This window comes from Schistocerca piceifrons, chromosome 10 (genome assembly GCF_021461385.2).
Source record: "Schistocerca piceifrons isolate TAMUIC-IGC-003096 chromosome 10, iqSchPice1.1, whole genome shotgun sequence".
NCBI lineage: Eukaryota > Metazoa > Arthropoda > Insecta > Orthoptera > Acrididae > Schistocerca > Schistocerca piceifrons.
In genome coordinates this window covers 30580164-30607788 of record NC_060147.1, presented here as the reverse complement: position 1 = coordinate 30607788, position 27625 = coordinate 30580164, and the positions used below count along the sequence as shown (strand labels likewise).

At 47.7% G+C, this 27625-nt stretch overlaps 1 protein-coding gene and 1 pseudogene across 1 annotated transcript in view; both read right to left on the bottom strand.

Moving 5' to 3' along the window:
* Positions 1 to 27625, bottom strand: part of LOC124718655 (zinc finger protein 1) — a 215363-nt gene that overhangs the window by 101235 nt on the left and 86503 nt on the right. The gene's annotated exons all lie outside the window — the stretch shown is intronic.
* On the bottom strand, positions 21110 to 21227 carry LOC124719184 (annotated as a pseudogene).

The window sequence follows — 27625 nt, the reverse complement described above, 5'->3', positions numbered from 1 at the left end:
AACTCCTCCCCAATTTTATTCAATACCTCCTCATTAGTTATGTGATCTACCCACCTAATCTTCAACATTCTTCTGTAGCACCACATTTCGAAAGCTTCTATTCTCTTCTTGTCTAAACTATTTATCGTCCATGTTTCACTTCCACACATGGCTACACTCCATACGAATACTTTCAGAAACGACTTCCTGACACTTAAATCTATACTCGATGTTAACATATTTCTCTTCTTCGGAAACGCTTTCCTTACCATTGCCAGTCTACATTTTATATCTTCTCTACTTCGACCATCATCAATTATTTTGCTCCCCAAATAGCAAACCTCCTTTACTACTTTGTCTCATTTCCTAATCTAATTCCCTCTTCATCACCCGAATTAATTCGACTACATTCCATTATCCTCGTTTTGTTTTTGTGGATGTTCATCTTATACCCTCCTTTCAAGACACTGTCCATTCCGTTGAACTGCTCTTCGAAGTCCCTTGCTGTCTCTGACAGAATTACAATGCCATCAGCGAACCTGAAAGTTTTTATTTCTTCTCCCTGGATTTTAATACATACTCCGAATTTTTCTTTTGTTTCCTTTACTGCTTGCTCAATATACAGATTGAATAATTGCCACTCTACATTTTATATCCTCTCTACTTCGACCATCATCAGTTATTGGGGAGAGGCTACAACCCTGTCTCCCTCCCTTCCCAACCATTGTAATTCTGTCGGAGACAGCAAAGGACCTGGAAGAGCAGTTGAATGGAATGGACGATATAACACGGACTTCAAAAACAGCAAAACGAGGATAATGGAATGTAGTCGAATTAAATCAGGTGATGCTGAGGGAATTTGATTAGGAAATGAGAAACTTAAAGTAGTAAATGAGTTTCGCTATTTGAGAAGCAAAATAACTGATGATGGTCGAAGTAGAGAGGATATAAAATGTAGAGTGGCAATGGCAAGGTCTCTCTCTCTCTCTCTCTCTCTCTCTCTCTCTCTCTCTCTCTCTCTCACACACACACACACACACACACACACACACACACACACACACACACACACAAATATACAACTCAGGGTACTACGATTTTGTACAGGACGGCTGCAGAGTTCAAAATTCCACCAACAAAAACGTAGTAAAGTCATAAATACTGGGTGATCAAAAAGTCAGTATAAATTTGAAAACTGAATAAATCACTGAATAATTTAGATAGAGAGGTACAAGTTGACACATGCTTGGAATGACATGGGGTTTTATTAGAACCAGAAAGATACAAACGTTTAAAAAATGTCCGACAGATGGCGCTTCATCTGATCAGAATAGCAATAATTAGCATAACAAAGTAAGACAAAGCAAAGATGATGTTCTTTACAGGAAATGCTCAATGTGTCCACCATCATTCCTCAGCAATACCTGTAGTCGAGGGATCACGTTGTGAACAGCACTGTAAAGCACGTCCGGAGTTATGGTGAGACACAGGCGTCGGATGTTGTCTTTCGGCATCCCTAGAGATGTCGTTCGATCACGATACACTTGCGACTTCAGGTAACCCCAAAGCCAATAATCGCACGGACTGAGGTATGGGGACACGGGAGGCCAAGCATGACGAAAGTGGCGGCTGAGCACACGATCATCACCAAACGACGCTCGCAAGAGATCTTTCACGCGTCTAGCAATATGGGGTGTTTTTTTTGTTCTAATTAAACCTCATGCCATTCCAAGCATGTGTGTCAATTTTTACCTCTCTATCTAAATTATTCCGTGGTTTATTAAGTTTTCAAATTTATACTGACTTTTTGATCACCCGGTATATTACGGCAACTGAAGATGGGTGAAGACCCGAAACGCGCCCGTGACGGAAAAAGCTCTGAATTTGTTGAAGTAATATCATCCACAGCCATGGAGCTAGACCTCCATTACCAAGGATAAATCAGTTCTAACTGTTAAGCTCCCCACCGGGCCAAACACGGTGCTCTAGATGATCATTCCACGCCGACGTGGGAGATTCCTCCTCGGCGCTGGAAGGGGGGCGTCAACGTCATCGTCAGCTGGGCCAGCGCCGCTGACGAGGCACCCAGCTGTTCCCAGCCAGCAGAGCTCACGGCAGCTGAGGTCCCACCGCGGCCAACTTTTTTGCCACCTCGGCGTGGGTGGCGAAAGCGCCGGTTTGCACGCGTCCCTGCTGTGTACACGACACGGCGAAGCCAAAACAAGCCGCGCTAAGCACAGTTTCCCACGGCCCCTGGTCTCCTGGGCTGTTCGGTACAGTAGTCTGCAAGCAACAGGTCTCCACAGCAGGATAAGGCCTTACTGCGAATAGCTCGTGTACTGCCACAGTGTCTTCTCTCTGTCTAGTTGGACGCCCTCATTAAGTACGCAGTAGGTGTAATACACCACAGATCTTCAGTCCCATATCTATCCTAATGACGAAACTTGTAAGAAACCAAACATTTCTTGACACACTCCAGACATATCTATCAGATATAATAACTGGTGGCGTTGTGAAAATTCTGAATGCCAAGCAAGTACCGCTAAAAACGACATGTAAAGATGGTTCTTTGTTATTTTTGAATACATCGTGGGATCAGACAGTTACCAATGTTATTACAAATAGTTACTATTAAAATTAGTCTTCATCACAAATTTATTTATTCTGGTAAATTTGCGATCAAGACTGATTTTAATAGTTACTATGGTTCTTTGCACCTGGCAGGTTTCTTCTACTAATTTACTTTGTCGCATTGGGATAACTACTTCATAATTTTTATTTTATCGGCATTTCGTGTGAGATTGATATTTTTGCACCTACATTATGAGATCCACTGAAAATGAATATATCTACACACGTCCACAAGTTAATAGGAATATTGACAAATCATTGAACCCTTTGGCAGGAAGTTGCAGTAGCCTTTGATTGCAGCAGACTTTATTAGGCTATTAAACGAAGATAAGAAGAGAAACAGATGACAAAACGAAACAGGAAATATCAAAGGCAGGAATAAGGAAGAGAAAGAAGACGATGTAGTAGTAGTAGTAGGAGGAGATGAGACGAAAATGGAGTATCATTAGAAGAAGGAAAAATTACAGAGGAAAAAATGTACAAGAAAAAGAAAGAGAGACAGTAGAAGACGAAGAGGAAGAGGAGGAGGAAGAGAAGCATAAGAAGAAGAAAAAGAAGAAGAACCAGGTAACTAGAAGAATTTATGTGCACTGCAGAGCTTATACATGTATACATGAGCTCCTACATGAGCTTATATTTGAATTCATCGCACTTTCAAATAATACGACTTACTATTATGCAGAAACTGTGAAAATGTTTTGAATATTGTGATAATATTCCTTGTCCTCCTCCATTCCCTGACACTTCTTCTGATCTGGTTTCTCCTTCACTGCCAAGCCTTTTCCTCTTCCTTATGGGTATCTTCCTCTGCTTCATTTTCCTGTTGTCTCGAATTTTCCCACCTTCACTCACTTTTACTTGTGTCCTCCCTCCCTCTGTCTCTCTCTCTCTCTCTCTCTCTCTCTGCTTCTCTCTCTCTCTCTCTCTCTCTGTCTGTCTCTGCCCCCCCCTCTCTCTCTCTCTCTCTGTCTCTCTCTCTCTCTCTCTCTCTCTCTCTCTCTCTCTCTCTCTCTCTCTCTCTGTTTCTGTCCTCCCATTGCCCATTGAAGGTCCCCTTTAGCTAACTATTCGTACCATCTGCTGTGCCATTCACTTCATTGTGTCACCTTTCCTTTGTTCCCTGCTTGGTTACCTTTCCCTATGCATTTCTTTTACTTATTCTATCTTTCCCTCTAACTCTTCCTTCCTTACCTTTCCTGTCCTGGACCACCACCTGTCTTTTCATCGTTATTGCACTTCCATAAGCATCAAACCTGTAGTAGGGCCTTCGCAGCTGACTACTAAATCTCATCAGCTGTAAGCAGTGTTTGTAAATCACTTCGAATGACGTAAAAGCTTTCTTGTCATTGTCTCAACAGTAGAAGTCATGATCGACACCACCGTACCCCAGTCCTGCTGAATCACCGATGCGTCAGAAGCCCTGGAATTCTTCCGTTGCTACCGTATCTTAGAAGTATCGGACCACGAGAACGAGCGCAGAGGTCAAGAACCAGACTTGTATTTTACAAAATGGTTCAAATGGCTCTGAACACTATGGGACTTAACATATGAGGTCATCAGTCCCCTAGACTTCGAACTACTTTAAACTGACTAACCTAAGGACATCACACACATCCATTCCCGAGGCAGGATTCGAACCTGCGACCATAGCAGCAGCGCGGTTCCGGACTGCAGCGCCTAGAACTACTCGGCCACAGCGGCCGACTGCATTTTACACCGCAAAAGTTCCCGCAGTAATTCTGACTACGCCTTTTCCACGGAACCCGCGAATCGCACGAGATGGAGGTTGCTCCTTAGATATAGCTGCGACCGATTTGTCCCTCTGCTCCTCGTCCATAGCGTGAAGGCTCAAGGGATGTGTACCGGCCGCCGTGTCATCCTTTGCCTTCCGGCGTTTTGTGAATGCGGTACTGAAGGGCCGTTTCGCAGTCTTTGCAGACCGTGGAGCTGCTACTATTCTGTCACGGAGTTCCTCAATTGACATGGCGAGGCTGAGTGCACCCTTATCAGTTCTCCCACTGGGCAGTAACAGGAGTCGAACACGGATACTCCGCATGGAAGCCACCTCATGTACGGAGGCGGACGATTTGCTTCTCTGTCCGCATCTAATTCGTGTTCGCACTTCGTCAGTACTATTTATTTAGCGTATGGCTAATACAGACATATCATGAAATTAAATTACATATACATATGTACATATTGACACACAAGAAACTTAAGTTTGTCTTTACAACTGAATATCCAGTCCTTCAATCCAGCGCACTGCTAGCAGGAAGTCCTCTTTGGCGCAGTGATAGGCTCGAATCCTGCCTTCACTGACAGTGTGGTGAACAGTCTGGTATGGAGCCCCGCAGTCACAGCCTGGATCAGGCAGCTTCCTCCTCTTAAAGAGAGCATCCCTGCATCGCCCATGGCTGGTGCGGATTCTGTTGAGAGTAGACCAGGTCTTGCGTGGTAAGTCGAATCCACTTGGGTTTAGCACCTGAGAAGATGTTATGCAGGTGCACATCTGTCACTGCTTCCCACCAACCTTTCCATTCTTCAAGAGGTTTGAAATCCACAGATAGCTACGGAGCTATTGTCCAGCTGGGACATGTCTCGGAGGCAGAAATGGCAGAAACAGTCGAAATTATGGACTTTACCCACTCGAGCAGGAAAACATGGAGTCTTCTGAGAAAGCTGGGAGGAAGTGCACCAGCATGCAGAAAAAATTCCGAAGTAACACCAGACCAAATTGCTTCCCACATCATTACCACCTCAAGAGTACCTCCTGACAAGAAACATACAAGACATATCAGACGACAGCTTCGTGACCTGAAAAAGAAGGCATCTCCCTCATCTGAGTACACCCATCCCTTCACTGTTTCACACATTGACTCTGGACTGAAGGACCTCAAACCACCTAAGGCGCCTGGATTCGATCGCATCCATCCAGGATTGCTGATCCATATGGGAGGAAAAGCTAAGAAATGGCTGGCAGAATTCTTCACTAACATCCTGCTGACTGGTCAACTACCATTGGAGTTCAGAAAGGCGAAGATAATATCTGTTCTGAAACCTGGCAAACCCAGCAACAAGGTAGTTGAGTAAGAGTGATTTCAAGTGTGCCGCAGGGGAGTGTCGTAGGACCGTTGCTATTCACAATATACATAAATGACCTTGTGGATGACATCGGAAGTTCGCTGAGGCTTTTTGCGGATGATGCTGTGGTGTATCGAGAGGTTGTAACAATGGAAAATTGTACTGAATTGCAGGAGGATCTGCAGCGAATTGACGCATGGTGCGGAGAATTGCAGTTGAATCTCGATGTAGACAAGTGTAATGTGCTGCGAATACATAGACAGATAGATCCCTTATCATTTAGCTGCAAAATAGCAGGTCAGCAACTGGAAGCAGTTAATTCCATAAATTATCTGGGAGTACGCATTAGGAGTGATTTAAAATGGAATGATGATATAAAGTTGATCGTCGGTAAAGCAGATGCCAGACTGAGATTCATTGGAAGGATCCTAAGGAAATGCAATCCGAAAACAAAGGAAGTAGGTTACAGTACGCTTGTTCGCCCACTGCTTGAATACTGCTCACCAGTGTGGGATCCGTACCAGATAGGGGAGATAGGGGAGATAGAGAGGATCCAACGGAGAGCAGCGCGCTTTGTTACAGGATCATTTAGTAATCGCGAAAGCGTTACGGAGATGATAGATAAACTCCAGTGGAAGACTCTACAGGAGAGACGCTCAGTAGCTCGGCATGGGCTTTTCTTTAAGTTTCGAGAACATACCTTCACCGAGGAGTAAAAAAAAAAAAAAAAAATGGTTCTGAGTGCTATGGGACTTAACATCTGTGGTCATCAGTCCCCTAGAACTTAGAACTACTTAAACCTAACTAACCTAAGGACATCAAACACATCCATGCCCGAGGCAGGATTCGAACCTGCGACCGTAGCAGTCGCGCGGTTCCGGACTGAGCGCCTAGAACCGCTAGACCACCACGGCCGGCTACCGAGGAGTCAAGCAGTATATTGCTCCCTCCTACGTATATCTCGCGAAGAGACCATGAGAATAAAATCGGAGAGATTAGAGCCCACACAGAGGCATACCGACAATCCTCCTTTCCACGAACAATACGAGACTGGAATAGAAGGGAGAACAGATAGAGGTACTCAAGGTACCCTCTGTCACACACCGTCAGGTGGCTTGCGGCGTATGGATGTAGATGTAGATGTAAAAGGTAGAAAGCTACCGCCCCATTACCCTTCTTCGTCAGTAATGATCTGGACGCGGACGGGACGTCACAAGCCAACATTCGTCGTTCGCAGTCACTCGCTCTTGACACAGAAACAATATTCGCCGTACGTTTCCTGTCACCGAACTCGCTGTGACGTGTCTCAAATTCCGCGAAGGACTGAGGGGTGCCTACAGAGGCTGGCTACGGCTGGCCTCGTTTCGGGAGGAGAGAAAAAAAAAAAGCTTTATTTGTGAATTTACCGAAAGTCTCGACCCCGAAGAGCCGTCGGACAAGACGGCAGACACCCCCGGCTGCAACTTATTCCCTCACCCCCGAGCGGGGGCGCCGAGGACAGGATGTTAGGACCGACACGGGAAGGGGTGAATGTTTACGCGCCGAAAAAAATATACGGCACTAAACTGAAATGGCACGTCAGGTTCTGGGGCAGACGTGACGCGGGCGGCCGCGAGGTGGCCCACGGCCTTCACTCCCTCCCTCCCACGCTGTGCCCGGCCGTCTATTATTATTTTTCTGTTTCGGCGGAGGAGTGGCAGAAAGCTTCCGTAAGGTAAACACGCACGTAAAAGTCGGGAGACCTGAGGGACGCCGGAGCTGCTAAGGGGTGCGCGGGAAAGGCGGGGAGGGGGGGGGGGAAGGGGAGGGGAGGTGTCTTTGTTTACGCGCAGGACAAAGGGCGACGAGCATCCTGCCTAGGGCGGTAGGGCGCCACTTGCTCTACCCTGGCAGCGCGCCGCCGTCTGAGACGCCACGTAGGCTCATTCCGGACACGCTCGGCTACATATCTGTCGGTGTCGTATTAGTCGGAAAACTAATTTGATGTGGCTCTCTCTGGTAGTCTGTTCTGTACAAGTCTCTTCGTCTACACATTAATTACTGCAACATCCATCCATTAAACCTACTTACTATATTCATGTCAAGATCTATACAGGGTGGTCAATTCGTAGTGACCGGGCCAAATATCTCACGAAATAAGCGTCAAACGAAAAAACTACAAAGATCGAAACTCATCTAGCTTGAAGGGGGAAACCAGATGGCGCTATGATTGGCCCACTAGATGGCGCTGCCACAGGTCATGTAGGGTAGCAACATACTCACGCCTTATAAAATTCACATCAGTCTTTCCATTGTGTGCCAGACTAGTCCGCTGTAACTAGCTCTGACGTCATAAATATTACGCAATACTTTAAAATCAAGTAAATAACCTGAAAAGTTTATAGCATGTCAGGAGTAATACAAAATCAATATGTGTTGGATATCAGTACAATAACTTTAACCATTTTCGAAATTTGGATGTTTTTCTGTAAAAATCATTGGCGCAACAGAAAAGAGCTAGAAACTTACAAATTTATATTTAGATTCCTCTTGCATAATAATTTAGTAGAAACAGTACTCTGGATCTCACAAATTAAAATTTTAGTTGAAATTCATGATTTTTCTGGTTTTTGTCTTAGAAATCAAGGAAGCAAGATAGAATAAGTAGGCGAATAAATAAAGCTAGGATGTTTAAATTTAAGTAGAAGGAAGATCCGCTATAATCATAAAAATGTGAGAAGTTTCAACAGAATAACTATAAAACTATAGCTATAGCGTATCTCCAAAGAGCAAGTTCAGAGCTCTTCTACTTCGTGTAGTGTAATTAAATTAATTCTCTCGCCCAAAATATTTGACTTAGCCACCTCAGACTTTTATTATGATTACTTACTTGTGTGCTGATTGCACAATTAAATTGAAAGCTTCATCGGCCATCAGCAAAGGAAGCAACGATTTATTCGATAACTTAAAGTGGTGCATTACTAGCCCAGCGGCTAGTCGGGAGAGCAGATTAGATCAGGCGTTCCCTTACCCGTCCGCACCGCGGCTTTATATGTAAGAACGCTGCGCGAGAAAAAGAGGCCCCAGTTCTCTCCAGACGCTGATTAACGCACCACCTGTGCCAGGAGTCGCGTCGAGTCGGTATCGTTGATATAAACAGCCTCGGATGCGGTAATAAGTTACTCGGGATACGCGTAACCATGAAATCGTTTTCGAGTGAAGTGTTAATTTTGCGATGACGTTAATGATCTATCTTCAGTTTGCGTATGTCGTATTTTCACGTGCCGCCGCAGGACAGACATTCTACCATTATCAGCGTGGCGTTTGATGAACATTATCATCAAATTAAACATTTAATTTCAACAGTTACAGTTGCATCAGCGCATTAGACTCCGAACTGCCCTGGTAGTTGGATTGTGTGGATTCTTTTTGGTCTGTGACTTTCAGAATATAGTGAACATTTTAGAGAGAGTGGTTTTTGATTATGAATACCAGACAATCTCCTAATTCCTCGGAGCTATAAGCTGTAGCTATAAATGTATTTCTCAGATGAAGTGGGCACTAGGAATTCTAATTACAGGCTTCACGTTTTGCTAATCACTTTCTGGTTGTCAGTATTGTAGTTAGAGAGCCAGTGTTAAGAACGGCAAACAGCATAAATAAATAATACAAAACATATATTCTATTATTCCACCCGCCGCCCCACAGTCAGACGGATATCAACTGCGTTTTTTTTTAAACAGGAACCCCTATTTTTATTACATATTCGTGTAGTACGTAAAGAAATATGGATGTTTCAGTTGGACCACTTTTTTCGCTTTGTGATAGATGGCGCTGTAACAGTCACAAATATATGGCTCACAATACGGAATTACACTATGTGATTAAAAGTATCCGGACACTCCCAAAAACATATGTTTTCATGTTAGATGCACTGTGCTGCCACCTACTGCCAGGTACTCCATATCAGCGACCTCGATAGTCTTTAGACATCGTGAGAGAGCAGAATGGGGCGTTCCGCGGAACTCACGAACGTGGTCAGGTGATTGGGTGTCACTTGTGTCATACATCAGTACGCGATATCTCCACACTCCTAAACATCCCTAGGTCCACTGTTTCTGATGTGATGGTGAACAGGAAACGTAAATGCCGACCTCGTCTGTTGACGGAGACCGCCGACAGTTGAAGAGGACCTTAATGTGTAATAGGCAGACATCTATCCAGACCATCACACAGGAATTCCAAACTGCATCAGGACCCACTGCAAGTACTATGACAGTTAGGTGGGAGGTGAGAAAACTTGGATTTCATGGTCTAGCGGCTGCTCATAAGCCACACATCACGCCGGTAAATGCCGAACGACGCCTCGCTTGGTGTAAGGAGCGTGAACATTGGCGACCTAACAGTGGAAAACGTTTTGTGGAGTGACGAATCGCAGTACACAATGCGGCGGTGCGATGGCTGGGTGTGGGTATGGAGAATGCTCAGTGAACGTCATCTGCCGGCGTGTGTAGTGCCAAAAGTAAAATTCGAAGGCGGTGGTTTTCATGGAGGGGGCTTACACTCCTCCTTGTTCTGCGTGGCACTATCACAGCACAGGCCTCCATTGATGTTTTAAATACCTTATTATTTCGCACTGTTGAAGAGCAACTCGGGGATGGCGATTGGATCTTTCAATACGATCGAGCACCTGTGCACAATGCACGGCCTGTGGCGGAGTTGTTACACGACAGTAACAACTTAGAACTACTTAAACCTAACTAACCTAAGGACGTCACACACATCCATGCCCGAGGCAGGATTCGAACCTGCGACCGTAGTAGTCGCGCGGTTCCGGACTGAAGCGCCTAGAATCCCTCGGGCCAGGCCTCACCGACCGACATCGATACCTCTCCTCAGTGCAGGACTCCGTGAAGAACGGGCTGCCATTCCCCAAGAAACCTTACATCACCTGATTGAACGTATGCCTGCGAGAGTGGAAGATGCCATCTAGGCTAAGGGTGGGCCAACACCATATTGAATTCCATTACCAATGGAGGGCGCCACCTAAGTCATTTTCAGCCGGGTGTCCGGATACTTTTGGTCCCATAGTGCATGTGACACATCCTTGTTAATTGTTAGCCGATTGTTGCGTTAAAGCGTATTAAGCAGGCGCCTCCTCAAGGCAGCTATTGGAGGACTCACGCCAGCAACATTAACAGAACTGCAGAAGGGTAGTGCTGGAGAAGCTGATAGGAACTGTGGCGCCTGGAGACACGGAGACACTGACAGCAGGTACTCCCCACAGTTGGCCAGCCTGGGCCGGACCACGTGACCCGGCCAGGGGAAGCACCGCGCCTCAAGTGGGCAGGTCGCGGCCGCGCCCTCTGCTCGGGTCCCACCGTGACGCGCGCCGAGCTGGGCTGGGCTGCAGCAGACCCCTACCAATTGAGACGAGGAAGAAGGCGGCGAAGTTTTCCACAGCAGGAAATGCAGGCCACCCGCTGACATTACGCATAGTTCCTTCCTACGAAGCAGTTTAGCACTGCGGCCTACTCGCTCACAATTAGGATAAGAACAGCATACAAAGCAGAAACAAGTATGATATAGGCGCTGCTTCACCTCAAAACAGTCTACTGGAGTAATTGAAGAATAAAAAAAGAGGAAGTCAAGTTGTGGTGAACCCACAGTCGTGAGCTATTGACACCGTGTGATGGTTCCATTTTTGCCCCTTTTCTGTCTCGATTTCTTGACTTCCGTTCCCTTCTTTCCGAGCATCATGGGACATAACTTCCTGTAAGTGGCTGAATGATTATTTATACGACTTGTGTACAATAATTAAATCGTTACCTTTCTACGAGGGTCGGAACATAAATATAGTTTCGAAATTTCGAATTTCGGAATTACGAGTTTCCCGAAAATCTACGGTACAGCGTATCACTCCTCGAACATTTTCCTTAGCCACTCATAGCCCAATACCTGTCGAACTACTACCCTTCGTTCTGTTTGTGTGAATGAGCCCACGCATAAATTTCCTCGGGTTTTTAACTGTTTACATAAGCACACCTTTTGCTGAAAGTGGCCTTTTAGGTTTGTCATTATTGGTGCAGTACAACTGTCGTGTTTCGTTTTCTTTGTTGACAATTGTTGTTTGTACAGCAAAAAATGAAAAGCGATTTTGTGCCTTTGAATGTTAAGTTAGAAGCATTGAAACGACTTAAAGGAGAAACCTTAAAAAAATTGTTTTCGAATACGGCGTCAACAAAGTTACTGTTGGTGATTGACAAGGAACCGACTTAAAATAGAACAGTTTTCTGCGAGGAAATTCTTTGAAGAATTTGTCAACCGAGGAGCTGTGAAGACGTTGGAGCTTGAAAAAAAAGTTTTACTTCTTTCCCCACATAAATATCTTTAGTCTGACTTTTGAATAGTTCGAAGTGGTCGAACATTTTCTGTATCCAGAAAGGCCCGTACAGGACCTCCAACATGCGGTCGTGCATTATCCTGCTGAAATGTGGGGTTTCGCAGGGCTCGAATGAAGGGTAGAGCCACGGGTCGTAACACGTCTTAAATGTAACGTGCACTGTTCAAAGTGCCGTCAATGCGAACAAGAAGTGACCGAGACGTGTAACCAATGGCACCCCATACCATCACGCCGGGTGATACGCCGTTTGGCGATGACGAATACACGGTTCCAATTTGCGTCAACCGCGATGTCGCCAAACACGGATGCGACCATCATGATGTTGTAAACAGGACCTGGATTCACCCAAAAAAATGACGTTTTGCCATTCGTGCACCCAGGTTCGTCGTCGAGTACACCATCGCAAGCGCTCCTGTCTATGACGCAGCGTCAAGGGTAACCGCAGCCAGGGTCTCCGAGCTGATAGTCCATGCTGCTGCAAACGTCTTCGAACTGTCCGTGCGGATGCTTGATGCCTTGCAAATGTCCCCATCTGTTTACTCAGGGATCGAGACGTGGCTGCACGATCCATTACAGCCATGCGGATAAGATGCCTGTCATCTCGACTGCTAGTGATACGAGGCCGTCGGAATCCAGCGCGGCGTTCCGTATTACCCTCCTGAACTCACCGATTCCATATTCTGCCAACCAACGGGAACAGCAATGTCGCGATACGATAAACCGCAATCGCGATAGGCTACAATCCGACCTTTATCAAAGACGGAAACGTGATGGTACGCATTTCTCCTCCTTACACGAGGCATCACAGCAACATTTCACCAGGCAGCGCCGGTCAACTGCCGTTTGTGTATGAGAAATCGGTTGGAAACTTTCCTCATGTCAGCACGCTGTAGGTGTCGCCACCGACTGCAACCTTGTGTGAATGCTCTGAAAAGCTAATCATTTGCATATCACAGCACCTTCTTCCTGTCGGTTAAATTTCGCGTCTGCAGCACGTCATCCTCGTGATGTAGCAATTTTAATGGCCAGTAGTGTATACACCTTCGTTTGACAGATGTAGATTGCACTACACAGTGAGCGGGCAGGGGCCGACGCCATCCGTACGCCGTGGCAGTCTCTGCCGCTCGTGGTACGACCTGTCCGCCAGAGGTGAATGGCGGCCCACCTCGGGCTGGCCGTGCGCGGTGTTTACGCACCTGCTGCCAAGCGGTCCCCCGCTAAGTGCCGGCCGGCCGCGGAATCCGGGTCACAACGCGTTTATTCCTGGACAGCGCCTGGCGCCCATCGATTTTTAATTTTTCCTGCCCCCGCCCTCCCCCATCCTCCCACCTGCCGGCCGCCTTTCTCTCGCCGTGTACTCCCAGCCCGTGTGGTGGGCGGGAGCGCGACGACAGGTGTGCGCCGCCAAAACACAGCCCTGGCTTCCACACTGCCGGCTGCCGGGTCACCGCCCGCTGGGCGAAGCAGCTGGCCGCGACAGGACAGGACAGGACAGGACAGGACAGCGTGGCCGCGCTCTGGGTGGCCCAATTATCGCTGTCTGTAGCGCCCGGTAACAAGACAAAACCACGTTCCCACTGTCCACCGTGACACCGAATGCACTCTGTTGGCGTTGCAGGGCACAATATGCTATAGGAGAGAAGCAAAAGTGCTTAAAAGGTTCTCACTCTCAGGTTGTAACAAAAGGTATGGCCAAACGTTCAGGAAATGTTTCTTACACATCTATGCTAATTCATCACTGATATTTTCTAAGGAACAACCGATAGCTGTCCAGCAACAACCGACACCTGCCACCAAACAACAGACAGCAGTCACCGAACAACAGACAGCAGTCACCAAACAACAGACAGCAGTCACCAAACAACAGACAGCAGTCACCAAACAGCAGACAGCAGTCACCAAACAACAGACAGCAGTCACCAAACAACAGACAGAAGTCACCAAACAACAGACAGCAGTCACCAAGCAGCCACCAAACAACAGACAGCAGCCACCAAACAACAGACGGCAGCCACCGAACAACAGACGGCAGCCACCGAACAACAGACGGCAGCCTCCGAACAACAGACGGCAGCCTCCGAACAACAGACGGCAGTCACCGAACAACAGATGGCAGTCACCGAACAACAGACGGCAGTCACCGAACAACAGACAGCAGCCACCGAACAACAGACAGCAGCCACCGAACAACAGACAGCAGCCACCGAACAACAGACAGCAGCCACCGAACAACAGACAGCAGCCACCGAACAACAGACAGCAGCCACCGAACAACAGACAGCAGCCACCGAACAACAGACAGCAGCCACCGAACAACAGACAGCAGTCACCCAACAACAGACAGCAGTCACCCAACAACAGACAGCAGTCACCCAACAACAGACAGCAGTCACCGAACAACAGACAGCAGTCAACGAACAACAGACAGCAGTCACCGAACAACAGACAGCAGTCGCCAAACAACAGACAGCAGTCGCTGAACAACAGACAGCTGCCACTGAACAACTGGCAGCTGCCACTGAACAACTGGCAGAAGATAGCCGCTACTGAACAACCGAGTGCCACAACTGGACAACTGACAGCTCCCTTAGAACAATTGACAGCAACCAGAAAACAACTGCCAGCTACCACAAAGCAACTGGCAGCTGCCACAAAAACTGCGCTGGCATACACTGGTGCCAGCACACCATGCAGCATACAGGTTACGAGATAGAGGCCAATGACAAGACTCGCTGGAAACACGCCGCCGCCCTCTCGGCTTTCAGTATTTAAGGTAGCCGATGCGGCCTGGAGGGCCAGTTCATTTGAGATAGCCAGTCAGTTTAGCCAGTTAGTTCATTCGGATTAAGCCACTTAGTTCGAGCCTGTTACGCCAGTTAGTTCGAGTCTGCACGCCATCGAGTTCCAGCATGTCACTCAAACAGAGCCACAGAGACAGGCAGCACATAGCAACCTTATAGTGAACAAAGTGGACATCTACTTCAGCAGCATTGAGGCTATGTGGACTATACAGAAGAGAGCTTGTAGTGTAGCGCATGGAAACTTAAATAACTTGTCGTTTATCAATAACGAGCCCAGTTATTAATTTGTGCAGTCTGTGTAATAGAATGATAACACAACCCACCAACCAACATCATCAGTTTCCCTTGGTAAAGCTCTACAGAGATAATATAAAAGTGGATAAAGGGAATACAAAAGCCGGCCATTATGGCCGACCGGTTCTAGGTGCTTCAGTCTGGAACCGCACAACCGCTACGGTCGCAGCTTCGAATCCTGCGTCGGGCATGGATGTGTGTGATGTTCTTAGGTTAGTTAGATTTAAGTAGTTCTAAGTTCTAGGGGACTGATTACCTCAGAAGTTAAGTCCCATAGTGCTCAGAGCCATTTGAACTATTTTGTAGGCTACCTGTCGCGGACTTACGAAGACGGAATTTACTATCGAGAGCTCTGTTTATTCCAATCTGACGCGTCAAGAACACCGATAATATTTTACCCAATAAGTATTCTGTAAAACATTGAGCTACAGAGACATATTAAAGGCGTAACGGGGACCTGAAGATTTCGTTCTGGTGCCGAAACGCGGCATGCTGTTGGTGTAAAGGTTCACGAAGCAAGACAATTAGTGTTTAACGTGCTGTCGACGGCAAGGTCAACATAGTCGATGACGGACTGAGGAATAGAGGAGGATAGGGCCGTGTTATTTTCAGAAGGAACCGTTCCAACACTCGCTTTACATGATGAACGGAAATCACACGAAACCTTTCTATATGGCCAGACGGAGACAAACCGTCGCCTTGATACTGCGCCGCGTGGCACTACCAGAATAGAAGGTAACGTGAGCAGTGGAACAAGTGTGGCTGTGATCCCGCTGCTTGCCGTGTCGCGGCTGGCTTGCCGCTCAGGAAGGCGGAGAGAGCTGCGATGGGCGGAACGGCTGGTTAACCCCGGCTGTTAGCCGCGGGACAGGAATGCAGCTCCCCCACCCCCGTCTCCTCCCCCCCCCCCCCTCCGTTCTACCCAAAGTTTTTTGGTGTGTCACAGACTGTGGAAGTCTGCCGCTGCCCCCGCTGGCGTAATGAAAGACGTCGGGAGGAGCCAGTGCACCCCTCACAGCAATCGCTGGCTGCTGTAGCTAAGGGGTCGATGAAACGTATCTGGGGGGTAGACTAGTTCCCACTACTATAGTGGTCGATACCACTCTTCATTACAGCACTCAAGACGAAACTACAGGGTGATTCAAAAAGAATACCACAACTTTAGGAATTTAAAACTCTGCAACGACAAAAGGCAGAGCTAAGCACTATCTGTCGGCGAATTAAGGGAGCTACAAAGTTTCATTTAGTTGTACATTTGTTCGCTTGAGGCGCTGTTGACTAGGCGTCAGCGTCAGTTGATGCTAAGATGGCGACCGCTCAACAGAAAGCTTTTTGTGTTATTGAGTACCGCAGAAGTGAATCGACGACAGTTGTTCAGCGTGCATTTCGAACGAAGTATGGTGTTAAACCTCCTGATAGGTGGTGTATTAAACGTTGGTATAAACAGTTTACAGAGAATGGGTGTTTGTGCAAAGGGAAAAGTTCTGGACGGCCGACAACGAGTGGTGAAAATGTAGCACGCATCCAGCAAGCATTTGTTCGCAGCCCAGGAAAATCGACTCGCAGAGCTAGCAGAGAGCTGCAAATTCCACAATCAACTGTATGGAGAGTCCTACGAAAAAGGTTAGTTATGAAACCTGAACGTCAACTACCCGAGGCGATGGATCGGCCGCCAGGCAGCCCGTGACAGAGCACTTCTCCACTGGCCTCCAAGAAGCCCTGATCTTACCCCCTGCGATTTTTTCTTATGGGGGTATGTTAAGGATATGGTGTTTCGGCCACCTCTCCCAGCCACCATTGATGATTTGAAACGAGAAATAACAGCAGCTATCCAAACTGTTACGCCTGATGTGCTACAGAGAGTGTGGAACGAGTTGGAGTATCGGGTTGATATTGCTCGTGTGTCTGGAGGGGGCCACATTGAACATCTCTGAACTTGTTTTTGAGTGAAAAAAACCTTTTTAAATACTCTTTGCAATGATGTATAACAGAAGGTTATATTATGTTTCTTTCATTAAATACACATTTTTAAAGTTGTGGTATTTTTTGAATCACCCTGTATATTTGGATGTTGTTGGGGCGAGCCAGTACACCATTCACAACAGTAACCTACTATAAGCGTTGAGGCATTGAATTGAATCTGGAGGGAGAAGACAAATTTCCAGGTCTGTAGTAATCGATACCAATCTCTATAATAATAATAATAATAATAATAATAATAATAATAATAATGAGCGTATGGCATTTGTGGCTGGGAGACCCCTCGCGGGGCGGTTCGGCCGCCGCTCCACAAGTTTTTTAACGCCACTACGGCGAAATGCGAGTGAATGAGGATGAAAGACACACATCACCCAGTCATCTCGAGGCAAAGAAAATCCCTGACCACGCCGCGAATCAAACCCGGGACCCCGTGCGCGGGAAGCGAGAACGCTACCGCAAGACCACGAGCTGCGGACACCAATCTCTGTTATAGCACTCGATGCAAAACCTATGTCTGAATTACGCGATACGTGAGGCCACATAGAAGTACTGGGTGATCAAAAAGGCAGTATAAATTTGAAAACTGAATAAATCACGGAATACTGTAGACAGAGAGGTACAAATTGACACACATGCTTGGAATGACATGGGGTTTTATTAGAACCAAAAAAATATACATAAGTTCAAAAATTGTCCGACAGATGGCGCTTCATCTGATCAGAATAGCAATAATTAGCATAACAAATTAAGACAAAGGAAAGATGATGTTCTTTACAGGAAATGCTCAATATGTCCACCATCATTCCTTAACAATAGTCGAGGAATAATGTTGTGAACAGCACTATAAAGCGTGTCCGGAGTTATGGTGAGGCATTGGCATCGGATGTTGTCTTTCAGCCTCCCTAGAGATGTCGGTCGATCACGATACACTTGCGACTTCAGGTGACCCCAAAGCCAATAATCGCACGAACTGCGATCTGGGGACCTGGGAGGCCAAGCATGACGAAAGTGGTGGCTGAGCATACGATCATCACCAAACGACGCGCACAAGAGATCTTTCACGCGTCTAGCAGTACTTCTTTTTTTTTTGTTCTAATGAAACCCCATGTCATTCGAAGCATATGTGTCAATTTTTACCTTTCTATCTACATTATCCCGTGGTTTATTAAGTTTTCAAATTTATAGTGATTTTGTGATCACCCGGAACTTACTTCATTCAGCATGTGTTGTCAACTAATAACGCATCTTTTCTGTACTGTAGTGCACTACAAAGGGCTCTAAGCACTACGGGTCTTAACATCAGAGGTCATCAGTCCCCTAGAACTTAGAACTACTTAAACCTAACTAACCTAAGGACAGCACACACATCCATGCCAGAGGCAGGATTCGAACCTGCGATCGTAGCGGTCGCGCGATTCGAGACTGAAGCGCCTAGATGATGATGGAGAGGGTTGTATGGGCGCACGACGGCAAGGTCTTCAGCGCCCGCTCAGTAACACAATGAGACGGGTGTCAAGAAAAGACTCAGAACAGTAAGATAAAACATAACGTAAGACACAGGTAACAAGCTTGGAAAAATATGTGCCTACCCAGACCGAAGCGTGGGACGAAGGAAGCATGCCACCAGCAGTAGAACGTGGGCAACCCAGGAAGAAAGTGGTAGAGGGAGCTAAAATAATATAGTAGATGGTAGTGGCTGGCAAGGAAAAAGGGAGGACCCAGTGACTTTGCAATACACTAAAACCTCCAGCCTAAAAGTTTAGGCCAGAGTCCAGACACATCACAAAACTTTAAAACCCTAGACACACACGTCTCATTAGCTAAAACACAGGACAGATCCCCATCAAGTTGTGCTTCTGCCCGTGCATCACGGTATAAAATGCAGTCTGTTAAAATGTGCCCGACAGAGATGTGCACACCACAAGCAGCACACTAATTCTTCTGGACGTGAGCATTCACTATCAACGGTTTATCACAGATGGCGCTTTGGTAGGTACGCCAGTATATCTGTTGGTCGACGACGTTAAAAACATTAGGAGTGCATCTCCTGCCCCCTAGCTGGTATAGGGCCGAAATCGACGTCGTCTTTCCTGGTGTACTAATTCTTTCCGGGAGTCTATTTCCTCCAGTGATATCACCAGCTTACTCCACTGCAGTGAAGACGGCAAAGCAGACAAGGGGAGATAGCTCGACGCTTGGCGCCGGGAACCACAGCCGTTAGGACGCGGGTTCGTAACGCTTCGGCCCGGCGCACAGAGGCCGGCAGAACAGCCGGACAGACAGCCCGCAGGCAGGGACACCCGAGCCGCCTCGGTGGGCGCGCACAGCACCCGCAGCCACGCGCCTCGGCCCGCCGCTGCTACCTGCGGGGCCTCCAGGTGTCGGGTTCTGCTCTCTCCCGTCCCGCACAGCACAAAGCGCGCGCCCTACGGACGAAGCGTGTCACAGCCCGCACCTGGCATCACCAGCATACGCAACGCCCGCCTGCCGTCACAAGCAGACTCCTCCACTCACTACAGCACCGCATTTGTTTCACTGGTGGTACCAAAACCCGCCGCCTCATCACGCTCGTACGACCACACTGCCTTTCCTAAATTACGCATAAAAAGTCGCAAATATAAGAGGGCTATCAAAAAGTTTCCATTCGATGGCCGTGCAATCCGGGGTCGATATGACAATCAGGCAAAATCGCCTCAGAATTGACGCAGTCATCTTACAAAACGACATAAATAGAAAGAAGTCGAAACACAATTTGCTTTACAATTACAACAAACTCCTCGGTTAGGCATGATCTGCAATACTTCCACAAGGTACTGTTCAACGGCTGTGAAGTATTCTATAAAATGCGTTTTAAGCATCAGCTGTTTATCTGTCCCATTGCTAATCTACCCGTTTCGGTTATTAACCTCACCCTGGATGTAGAGTACATTAGATTAGTTAAAAGCATCCCACATACCTTTGAAGCTGAACAGTATCGAAATTATCGAGAGACCTGATGGCTCTGAGCACTATGGGACTTAACTGCTGTCATCAGTCCCCTAGAACTTAGAACTACTTAAACCTAACTAACCTAAGGACAGCACACAACACCCAGTCATCACGAGGCAGAGAAAATCCCTGACCCTGCCGGGAATCGAACCCGGGAACCCGGGCGCGGGAAACGAGAACGCTACCGCACGACCACGAGCTGCGGACTAACCTAAGGACATCACACACATCCATGCCCGAGGCAGGATTCGAACCTGCGACCGTAGCGGTCGCGCGGTTCCACACTGTAGCGCCTAGAACCGCTCGGCCACACCGAGCTTTTGTCTATTAATTTGTACAGATGGCACTCGAAGATGTAGCTAAAATGCTGCGAAACCTGTCGTGCTTATAAATAAAGTACTTACAGCTGAAACGGCCTGATCTCCGAAATGACATATCCAGGCTGTCGCTGCACTGACTACAATATCTTCTGCAGATATTTTGATACTGGCATACATGTACATCAGAATCTAGAGATGGACTACCGATATACATGTCGGGCCTGGTGGTCTAGCAATAAAGCACGTACCTATAAAACTGAGAGGTCCCGGGATCCACTGTAGGTCGGACAACGGAGTTTTCAGTCGCCAGAAACAACATGTGGTTCGGACCCCACGTTAAGCTATAGGTTCCCGTTCCTGTGTTGGATAACTGGAGTAGGCTAGAGATACGCAATTCGTCAAAGTTGCGTCCAATGGAAATGCATGGACCAGCGCGGTAATAATTACCTATAGCAATCCGTCTTCATGCCACGAGTGGCCTACCGGGACCATCCGACCGCCGTGTCATCCTCAGTGGAGGATGCGCATAGGAGGGGCGTGGGGTCAGCACACCGCCCTCCCAGTCGTTGTGGTGGTATTCTTGACTGAAGCCGCTGCTAATCGGTCGAGTACCTCCTCAATTGGCATCACGAGGCTGAGTGCACTCCGAAAAATGGCAACAGCGCACGGCGTCCCGGATGGTCACCCATCCAAGTGCCGACCACGCCCGGCAGCGCTTAACTTCGGTGATCCCACGGGAACCGGTGCATCCACTGCGGCAAGGCCGTTGCCAATAATTATCTATAGAGATAATTTTGTAAGAAAACCCAGAACGTTAGTCGTAGTCATACGGCTTTCTCCTGTACTCCTGCTCCATTTTCTTTTTCTCCCGCTCCTATTCATCAGCACCACCACAACCATCACCATCACCACCACCGCCGCCGCCACCCTCCAGGCTAAACTGACCTTGAAGCAAGCTGCTGCAGTTGAACTCTGAGGACGGCTGAGAATGGTCGCTGCCGGAAGCGCACAGCAAACCAGCTTGACGTCCTCTCCCGTGGCGGAGTAGTGCGAGCAGCCGGCCGACACTGCTGGTCAGGTAGGCTCCCTTCGTCACCGATATCGGCTGCCAGGTTCTTGCAGCCGTGCCACGTGTACAGTAAGGACGCCCACGCACGCACCGGCGCCGTGGTGCGTTTCGCAGGCAGCGCGGGGTCTGGGAACTCTGGCGGCGCGCCGTGCGGCGATCCCCGTGGGAAGACAATCACACGCACATGCGTGCCTGCCGCTTTTTGCGCCCGCCTCGCTGCTCGGCTCGCCTGCCGCTGTGCTCGCTGCTCCTCACACGTGTGGCCGTGACACGCGTCAGCCGGGAACACCTTCTGCCTCCACTGCTGCTCCTCCAGACACGACGCGTCTCCAGATAGCGGTCGGCATATCGACCTTTCACGATCGTCTCTCTCTCTCTCTCTCTCTCTCTCTCTCTCTCTCTCTCTCTCTCTCTCTCTCTCTAACGCCCTCACAAGCGCACGGCTACACACTCACACACACACACACACACACACACACACACACACACACACACACACACAGAGAGAGAGAGAGAGAGAGAGAGAGAGAGAGAGAGAGAGCGCTTCCTTGCTAGTATCTATCCTGCTCGTAGGGAACATCTGTTTTGCTATTGCCCCCGTGTGCTATCGCCTGTCGCATATGTATTCTTATAGCGCTTGTCCCTTGCGATTCATATTCTCGCGAAATCTATACAAATACACACGTGGCTTCCTGGAGAACGTCTTTGCTGGCCAAGGTGGAGGAGAGAAAAAGGAGAAGGATGAGGAGGACGAGAAAGGAGAGGATGTGGACGAAGAGATGAAAGAGGAGGAGGAGATGAAAGAGAAGGAGGAGGAGCAGAGAAAAGGACATGTAGGAAGATGAAAAAGAGGAGGAGGAGGAGGATAAAGAAGAAAAGGAGGAGGAGGATAAAAGGATGACAAGGAAAAGAAGAAAAATGATCGCAAGGAGCACAAGAAGGAGGAGGAGGGGGAGGGAGAGGAAAGGAAGAAGTAGAGGAGGAGAAAGATGAGGATCAAGGATGAGGAGCAAGAGAAGAAAAAGAGAGAAAGGAGGAGGAAGAGTAGGAAAAAGGAGGAGGAGAAGAAAAAAGGAGAATGAGATCGAAGAGAAGAAAAGGATGAGAAGAAGAGAATAAAAAAGAAGGGGGTGACATGGTGAAGAAAAAAATCATGAGGAGGAGGAGGGAGAGGAAGAGAAGAGGAGGAGTAGGAGAAAGAAGAAGATAAGCAAGTGGAGAAAAAGGAGGAGTAGAGAGGAGGAGTAGAAAAGAAGGTGGAGGAGTAGAAAAAAAGGAGAACGAGAAAAAAAGATGAGGAGGAAGAGAAGAAAAAGGATCAAAAGAAGAGGATGAGAAAGAAGTCGATGTGGAGAAGGAGGAGGCGGAGGAGGATGATGATGATGATGATGAGGAGGAGGAGGAGGAGGAGCAGGAGTGAAGAGAAAAGGCATAGGACAATGAGCAAAAGAAGGAAAAAGAAAAGAAGGATTAGGAGGATGGAGCAGAGAAAGGGAGAGAAGTGGGAGGAAGAAGAAAAAAGATCAGGGAGTAGATGATGATAAAAGAAGAGGACATGGAGGAGATAAAGCAGAAGTAGAAAAATATTAGGAGCAGGAAAGGAAATGTTCAAATGTGTGTGAAATCTTACGGGACTTAACTGCTAAGGTCATCAGTCCCTAAGCTTACACACTACTTAACCTAAATTACCCTAAGGACAAACACACACACCCATGCCCGAGGGAGGACTCGAACCTCCGCCGGGACCAGCCGCACAGTCCATGACTGCAGCGCCTAGACCGCTCGGCTCATCCCGCGCGGCGCAGGAAAGGAGAAGGAAAAAAGGAGGAAGAGCAGGGAAGTAAGAGGAGCACAAGAAAAAGTAGAAGGAAGAAGAGGTGGAGAAGGACGAGTAAAAGGAGAAGAAAATTGAGCATGAGCTCGATGTGGTGGAGGAGGCATGTGAGGAAAGTGCGGATGGGGACGGTTGGACAGAGACATCGATTTCATCTCTTTAGTTTATTTTAACCACAGAGCCCCATCAGCAGTTCGTGGCGTAACCAGCAACACACGGAACAGCCGGTGGAATTTCACGATGCGGTGGCTGCTTTTGCAACAATGTTCTGCTGCGTTAATCGAGCCTCTCGCTGTTGCCGATCTGCGCGTGGTACCTCGCGAAGTAATGAATTGCCTGCTTTCACTGTGACTGCCACGTTTGATCTGGAAGTCTACGTGTCTAACGCGAAGATTTCAGTGGCCTTCGCGTACGAGGAGGAGAGCGCTGACGTCACTAGCAGGTGCGTGTGCGTGTGCGCGCACGCGAACGGAACCATAAGCGGCTAGCCGCGCGGTTACCCTGTGCGTAAGCAGAGCGGTCGCTCCCAGTTACCATACATACCATGGCTGCAGCGGAGCTAAGCGAAGCCACGCGTAGTCTTATACGGTACACCCCGCCGCTTTTGAGGTAGACACCTTAGCGGTAGCTGAATCAGGGTGGTCTCGACTACCGAAGAAGCGTCGCTTCTTAGAGAAACACGCATGAGTGTGTGGCGTGTGGTGTGGAAAAAAATGTACTATCCGGTAAGCAAAAAGGTTCAAATGGTTCAAATGGCTCTGAGCACTATGGGACTCAACTGCAGTGGTTATCAGTCCCCTAGAACTTAGAACTACTTAAACCTAACTAACCTAAGGACATCACACACATCCATGCCCGAGGCAGGATTCGAACCTGCGACCGTAGCGGTCGTGTGGTTCCAGACTGTAGCGCCTTTAACCGCTGGGCCACTCCGGCCGGCGGTAAGCAAAAAGGAAAGTTTTAAAGAAAAGTTTCACAACAGTAGTCGCACTAAACGCAACAAATATATAGCTGTTTAGCTTTTGAGCTTCGGACAAATTTTGCTGAATCCACAGAGAACATATTTTTCGTAAAGAAATCTCCGTACCAAAGCTGAACGTATTATATACACTACTGGCCATTAAAATTGCTACACCAAGAAGAAATGCAGATAATCAAGGGGTATTGATTGGACAAATAAATTATACTAGAACTGACATGTGATTACATTTTCACGCAAATTGGGTGCATAGATCCTGAGAAATCAGCACCCAGAACAACCACCTCTGGCCGTAACAACGGCCTTGATACGCCTGGACATTGAGTCAAACAGAGCTTGGATGGCGTGTACAGGTACAGCTGCCCATGCAGCTTCAACACGATACCACACTTCATCAAGAGTAGTGACTGGCGTATTGTGACGAGCCAGTTGCTCGGCCACCATTGACCAGGCGTTTTCAATTGGTGAGAGATCTGGAGAATGTGCTGCCCAGGGCAGCAGTCTAACATTTTCTGTATCAGAAAGGCCCGTACAGGACCTGCAACATGCGGTCGTGCATTACCCTGCTGAAATGTAGGGTTTCGCAGGGATCGAATGAAGGGTAGAGCCACGGGTGGAAACACATCTGAAATGTAGCGTCCACTGTACAAAGTGCTGTCAATGCGAACAAGAGGTGACCGAGACGTGTAACCAATGGCACCCCATACCATCACGCTGGGTGATACGCCAGTATGGCAATGACGAATACATGGTTCCAATGCGCGTTCACCGCGATGTCGCCAAACACGAATGCGACCATCGTGATGCTGTAAATAGAACCTGGATTCATCAGAAAAAATGTCGTTTTGCCATTCGTGCACCCAGGTTCGACGTCGAGTACACAATCGCAGGCGCTCCTGTCTGTGATGCAGCGTCAAGGGTAACCGCAGCAATGGTCTCCGAGCTGGTAGTCCGTGCTGCTGCAAACGTCGTCGAACTGTTCGTGCAGATGGTTGTTATCTTGCAAACGTCCCCATCTGTTGACTCAGGGATCGAGACGTGGCTGCACGATCCGTTACAGGCGTGCGCATAAGATGCCTGTCATCTCGACTGCTAGTGATACGAGGCCGTTGGGATCCAGCACGGCGTTCCGTATTACCCTCCTGAACCCACCGATTCCATATTCTGCTAACAGTCATTGGATCTCGACCAACGCGAGCAGCAATGTCGCGATACGATAAACCGCAATCGCGATAGGCCACAATCCGACCTTTATCAAAGTCGCAATCGTGATGGTACGCATTTCTCCTCCTTACACGAGGCATCACAACAACGTTTCACCAGGCAACGCCGGTCAACTGCTGTTTGTGTATGAGAAATCTGTTAGAAACTTTCCTCATGTCAGCACGTTGTAGGTTTCGCCACCGGCGCCAACCTTGTGTGAATGTTCTGAAAAGCTAATCATTTGCGTATCACAGCATTTTCTTCCTGTCGGTTAAATTTGGCGTCTGTAGCACGTCATCTTCGTGGTGTAGCAATTTTAATGGCCAGTAGTGTAAGTGAATGTAGTGTTGATAATTTGCGCGCCTTGAGTTATGCTGCTTGACGACACGTAAGTTTCTGGCTATGGAAACGCAAAAACCACAGCACAGTATCATGTATAAACTCGTAGGCGTTCAAAAAAAGCATCCAGTCGTGTCGAAGAGAATAAAGACATGTGCTGTAGGGAAAATCCTTGCCGCAGTGGTCACACCGGTTCCCGTGAGATCACCGAAGTTAAGCGCTGCCGGGGGTGGTCGGACTTGGATGGGTGACCATCCTGCCGCCATGCGCTGTTGCCATTTTTTCGGGGTGCACTCAGCCTCGTGATGCCAATTGAGGAGCTACTCGACCGAATAGTAGCGGCTTCAGTCAAGAATACCATCATAACGACCGGGAGAGCGGTGTGCTGACCCCACGCCCCTCCTATCCGTATCCTCCACTGGGGATGACACGGCGGTCGGATGGTCCCGGTAGGCCACTCGTGGCCTGAAGACGGAGTGTTGTAGCGAAAACAGTGTCGTCAGCGCAGAGGGAGCTGCCGGTTTACAGATCGAGATGATTCGACGTGTATCGATATGGCTACTTCCGTCGGTCGCAGCGTAGTCTCAAGCCGTCGACACACGGGCCGTGCTGTCGAACGTTAACGTTGAGCGTGCCAAGTTCAACGTGCTGGTGAACGCTCAGGAACGATGCGACTTGTGCATACGGTACGTGGGCCCCAGCGTGGCATACGCGATCGCAACGCACTCCAGCGGCAGTTTGAGGGATGTTTCTAGTTCGTAAATCACACTGTGTACTCAACGGGCGCGCGTAAAATTACCACGTTAGCTCTATTAAAACGCACGTTTCCTCCATCGTCCACGAAAAGGAAAGTACCATGTCCAATCAATAAGGACACAGGCTTATAAAAGCTCCATTACAAACAGTGCGGTACAAATTTGGGATACTTCTCCGCATAAGATAAACATTATTTCATCATTCCCACATTTTAGTAAAAACGCAAGGTCAGTCTTGCTCGATCACTGTTCCTATCCAGTAGCAGAATATTTGCAACACGTAAATTACGAAGCGTAAAAGAAAAAGGAAGTAAAATACCTTTATACAAGTAGCGCAAGCTGTCCTGTAGATTAAGCCAAACGAAGTCACCCCTCAAAACAAGGTGAACTTATATTTACATAACATCAAATATTATAGCATATACTTATATTAAACTAATAATAAAGTATCAGATCCCACTAAAAACGCGAATGTTAGGAAAACTAATTTGGAAGTGTTAAGACGCGAACCACAGCCTCGACAAAAACTCATTGTTGGACACAGACGCTACCCACTACGCTAAACCAACATCATGCTCTATGCAGTAAATCATATTACGTTACACCTTACTCAAAACGTTAATCGTAGATAATTATGTTACTAACTGAAATTTAATAATAACAAATTGTACCAAGAACAATGCGTTTTGGGTGGATCTTCAGTGTGTCGCTGCCTTCAAATAGCCTACTCTCATAATACGCAAGATACAATAATTCTTTTGCCACGAATATGATGTTTCTCATTATTTTATTGGAACGAATCAGAGTACTAACAACGGGTTTTGCAGTGATTCTCAATCTGCTGGTGCTCAGAAACGGCATATAAACATGTTGTTGTTGTTGTGGTCTTCAGTCCTGAGACTGGTTTGATGCAGCTCTCCATGCTACTCTATCCTGTGCAAGCTTCTTCATCTCCCAGTACCTACTGCAACCTACATCCTTCTGAATCTG